We start from the raw sequence: 5743 nt of genomic DNA on the forward strand, positions 1-5743 counted from the left end.
ACATGTCAACGAGCTAAGTCACGACTCAATCCCCATGGTTTGTACATGCCTCTCCCTATTCCTTCTATTCCTTGGGAGGATATTTCGATGGACTTTGTCTTAGGATTACCTCGAACCAAGAAGGGAAGGAACAGCATCTTTGTCGTTGTTGACAGATTTCTAAAATGGCTCACTTCATATCATGTCACAAGAGCGATGATGCTACTCACGTTGCTGATTTATTCTTCCGTGAAATTGTTCGCTTGCATGGTATGCCCAATACAATAGTTTTAGATCGTGATACAAAATTTCTTAGTCATTTTTGGAGAATTTTGTGAAAGAAATTGGGGACTAAATTGCTGTTCATCACTACATGTCATCCCCAAACTGATGGTCAAATTGAGGTTGTTAATCGAACTTTGTCTACCATGCTTGGGGCTACTCTAAAGAAGAATCTAAAAATGTGGGAGGAATGTTTTCCTCATATTGAGTTTGCTTACAATCATTTTGTCCATTCCTCCACAAAGATGTGCCCTTTCCAAATTGTCTATGGTTTTATTCCTCGTGCACCAATTGATTTGATCTCTGTTTCGTCCTCCGAGGACATGAATTTCGATGCTAACCAACGTGCAGATCTGATATTGAAAATACATGAGCAAACCAAGGAGAATATTGAGTGTATGAATGCAAAGAACAAAATTGCAGGTAGTAAAGGATGACAACTTGTTACCTTTCAACCTGGAGACTTGGTTTGGTTACACTTGAGGAAGGATCGTTTCCCTGCTTTGTGCAAGTCCAAATTGATGCCGCGTGCTGATGGGCCATTCAAGATACTTGAAAAAATAAATGACAATGCATATAAACTTGACCTTCCTGCAGACTATGGTGTTTCTTCTAGTTTCAATGTTGCAGATTTGAAGCCATATGAAGGTGAGGAAGAGCAGCTTCCGTCGAGGACGACTTCGATTCAAGAAGGGGAGGATGATGAGGACATCACCTCTTTAGTTCCAGCCACATCACCTGCTGTTTCCACAACTCCAGAAATGATACAAGGACCTATGACTCGAGCTCGTGCACGTGGACTGAACTACGTGATTCTCCTAAGGAATGAAGGTCCAGAGCATGGCAACATCTTGTTCTTTCTTGTTCTTCGATTGCTTGCAGGAATTGAACCTCATGTTAGCTCGCCTGGGGCATCCCAAGTGCTGTCGAAGGAGATACTTTGGGACCAAGCCCAGGTGGGATCACCCCTGGGTTCGACTGCCCAAAACCACTGGAAAACGGCCTACTTGGCTACGGCCTCGGCCGCGACCTATCCAGGTGTGGTGAGGTCTTCACCATGCAGAGGGTGGAAGGCCTCCGTACCATCTAGAGTTTCCATACCGACCCAAAGTTCTGGGTTGGTCAAGGCTAGAGGAACACTGTCCGACATGGCAGCGGGGCTGGAGGGTGCATGCGGTGTGCATGGCTGAGATAGCCACGCATTTGGTTGCATGGTTGCAACGGTGGATATGGCGGCTAGAGCTAGTGTGGTTTTTTCTAGTGAATTCCTATCTCTCTTTAGCATTTCTGTGTTCGAGTCCATTAATCAGGTATATGACACTTTCCAACATCCGAAAACCATGGCTACGCAAATCTACCCATAAAGGGCACATAACCATAACACATCTAGGTTTCAAAGGATGATAAGGGAAAACTAGGGAAAAATCCTAACATAGGTGACTATCCATCCTATTGACTGACATTGCATGCAATTTGTCAAACAAAACATTTAAAAACATAGGTACAAGATGATCAAGGACACTTGCCTTCTCCTTGCTACTGCTCAATGTATTCTTGCTCCTGGTCTTGATGTTCCTCAAATTGATCCGGAGCGTTGTTGACTAATCGCACAATTACTAGCAAAGCACACAAACAAAATACACTAAGAACAAAATGCAAAACAAAAAGACAACAAGATAAAACCCATCTAGAAAGATAGAGCTATGAAAAAATAAATCTAACGATGTGAGAATCGCTTAAAACGGAGCTATGATGAAAAAGATATGCTAAAAACAAGATTAGGGTTTATATTGAAAAACAAAAGGACCTATTTGTAAATAATAGAAAGTCTAGGAACCTTTTTATAAAATAGAAGGACCTATATGTAATTTTAGAAAAGTTTAAGGACTTAAGTGTAGAAAGATAGGGCCCTTTTGTAATTACAAAGATGTTCAGGGGCTAGATTTCAATGTTACCAATTTCTGGGAATTTTGGAATTATTTTTATACTGCAAAACCTTGAGTTAATGCGTAGGCATTGACTGGGATTGACACATAAGCGAAACTGTTGATGTAGCGCTGAGTTGGCAGGTGACAAGGCGAAGGCTCACAAGATGGTTTGGGACTCCGGGGCGACGCTGTCAGCCTCGGACACGGCGGCGCGGTCCGGCTTGGAGTCGGAGAAGACGGCTCTGATGAGCGGGCCCCACACGGTGGTGACGCTCGGTGAAAATGGCAAAGCACTGGGGCGTCTTCGGGAGTGGGCGGCGGTAGCATGGGCCGATGCGCGTGCACAGGCTGGGCCAACTTGGCGCGAGGGTGCGGCCCAACAGAGCGGCAAGAGCGGGGATGTGTGCTGGCGCAGGTGGGCTGGCGCGGAGAGATGGGCCGAGAGGATGAAGAAGCGGCTGAGAGGAGGTTTTAGGTTTTTCTTTTTCATTTCTTTTATAAAAGCTTTTGAATTCAAATCCAAAGCAGAGAGATTCAAATTCAAGCCACAAAATCAAATCCAAACAAACCAAATAAGCCCTAAATGCCTAATAACAGCATGAATGCACTTAGACAAATATTTCCTATGTCAAAATTAGATTCTCTTTTTATGAAAATAAATTTTCTCTTTTGAAATCATTTAAGCTCAAAAGTACTAGCAAATTTTATAAATTGGAAAAAATTGAAAAATTAGGGTGTTACATGCGTGAACCTCAATCGTTTGTAAAACAAATTTGCAAACTAATGGTTTCATGCACCTCAGGGTTAAAGCATTCACTATGACAACTTGCAAAATACATTTGCAAACTTAGTGACATGCCAAACGAAGTAGGAATATGGACTTGAGCTATTTGCAAAACATATTTGCAAACTATAACATTCAACAAAAGAGAGTACGCACATGTAAGATTGAGCTTATCAAAACATAGTAAAACTCAAGCAATCATCTAGTCCCCTCTTAATAGTACGGCATTTATTCTATTAATCTAGTCATTTCTCTTCTCTAGTAACTATTGACCCGCAAAACAAAATGCCCTACATTTTATACCTTCGCCGTGAGCTTGCCATCCCGTTGTACTTGATGAACACATCATCCGATCCCGATGCTTCTCCTTGGCTTGTCATCAACTCTTCACTTGACCTTGATGACGATGTTCATCGTCGCTTCCCATCTTGATCCTCTCTTGATCTTCCGGAAGCTTGATGAAGTTCACTTGATTGCTTCCCATGCACTAAGCATCGATGACTTTTCTTTTCACATCATCTTATCCGGTTCACCATCAAGGCATGAACTGCAAGTATCAAGCACACAAGTTGTATACTAAACTTGTCTTGATCTTGCTCTTCCAATTTAGCACATTGAATATCTAAATTTAATATTTGCCTTCGTATGAAACATAACCCCAACTTCTCTTAAGAACATAGCATATGGGTTAGTCTATAAAACTCAATTGATAATTATCTACTTTTAGTCACTTAATCTCCACAAGTGACTTAGCTTTCGTGCTTATCGTCAATCTTCTTTGAGTTTCTCCTTCATCTCATGAGCATCACCAAGAGCTCAATGACTTTGATGCATCTCTTTGACGATAAGCATGGCTCCTCAACAAATCCATACTTTATCACTTATGCATCTCCTATGGAATAACATACTAACAATTCTCAACATAATTGTTAGTCTATAGGTATTGCTACCACTTACCCAAGCATCACCTAGAGCACATTCATCTTTATAATTTCTCTTGATCACACGGCATTCCTCAATGAGTCCATGCTCAATCCACCATGCATCACATATGGAATAATCTACTAGAAATTCTCAACACAATTGTTAATCCATAGATATTGTTATTAATTACCAAACTCACACTTAGGGACTATATGCACCTTCATCAAGAATACTGAACTACCATCCCCAAGGGTTGCCGAGCCTTTAAGTGGTCGAAATGTCAAGATTTCCTTTGGCTAGGACGATTACTCAGAGAACTTCATACAGCCAGGCCGCTTCCCGATTGTGGTCAGGCCTATGATAAACAACTGCAAGGTCTCCCGAGTGCTTATTCATGGAGAAAGCTCCCTCAACATCCTCTTCGTAGGCGCACTTGAAGCGATGCAGATCTCTTGATCTACCATCAAGCCAATTATGCAAGCCTTCCACAGCATAGTACCTGTATCCTCGTCCACTCCCATTGGCCAGATATTGCACCCCGTTGCCATCGAAAAGCATGTCAACTTCTGGAAAGAAAAAAAACATGTTTGGTATGGTCGACATCGAGACTACGTACAATGCCTTCTTCGAACAACCAACTTTGGCCAAGTCCATGGCTGTCACACACTACGCTTATTAGTACGTGAAGATTCTAGGACTCGAAGGGGTCATCACCATCTGGGGTTACCTAAGGTAGGTCTCTGTTGCAACAACTGGAGTCTCGATATAGCGTCCCAACACTAAACCAGCAAGGAACAGAAGAGCTCAAGGATCAAGGTGAACGAGAAACCTTAGTCATGACCGTGACCACAACGCCTCGAGATGCAAACTCAAAGACCCAGGGGTTTGGTTCCATGACTACTTCGGAACCCATTTAACAGTACCTATGCTACCCCCGAAGTAATATGTTCCCTACTTATCGGCTTAATCTAGTCTTTGTCATTTAGGTTTAAAATATTAGGTGTACAATAGCTAGTGGGTTCTTAATTAGCTCTGTAAATCTCAAGTATAAGTACTAAGAGTACCTTCATAAAAATAAAGATTATATTGCCTAGAAAGTTGAACGAATTATTTTTCTACCTTGTCTTCTCACGCATTCTAAATGCTCGACAACGGCATTAGTCACCTCTCGGGAACTTCATCCCATGCACGTACTCAGGATGGCGAAAAGCTTTTTCTATGACCAAAAGGTAATATGAGCTCCCTTCACTTTATTATGTTTTTTTCATTTAGATTACCTACCTAGAAAACCTCTTTGGGCAGACAATCGGGGCTTAATAGGTACTTAAGTACTGCAAACCAAAAATAACATATTGTGTACATTCTGAAAGCCGATTCTAACGAGAAGGAAAGGATCGTTACCTTGCAACTTCGGGGTTGCAAAAAGATTCCTTATCATGTTTCATGAGTGACCAGAGGCAATGGCACCTTCCACTCAAGCGGATCTAAGGTTGACCATAATAAGTGCTCCGACTAGTGGCTGATGTGTCCTGAACTAATTGAAGGAAGAAGTAAGTAAGGAAATCATGATATGTTGTCGAATGCAACTAGCATAGGGTATCCTCGTCAAATTTAAAAGCATTTAAGATAAAAATTCCTACAAGTCTAACAAGCTACCGAGTTCTTTGTTACAGGCTGCAGGATAAAAATTCTACAATGAGGACCCAAGTCCAAAGTCCATCACACCCATAAAAGCCTTGGCCGACCCGAGCACCTCCTCCACCTTCTGCGTTGACTCCTCGTCTGTCTCCCCTAAGAAGTCCTCTTAGAGAATGTCGGTGTCAATTTTCGGCTAGTGTGCCTTCAG

The sequence above is a fragment of the Phragmites australis genome, chromosome 18 (assembly GCF_958298935.1).
Source record: "Phragmites australis chromosome 18, lpPhrAust1.1, whole genome shotgun sequence".
NCBI classification, from domain to species: domain Eukaryota; kingdom Viridiplantae; phylum Streptophyta; class Magnoliopsida; order Poales; family Poaceae; genus Phragmites; species Phragmites australis.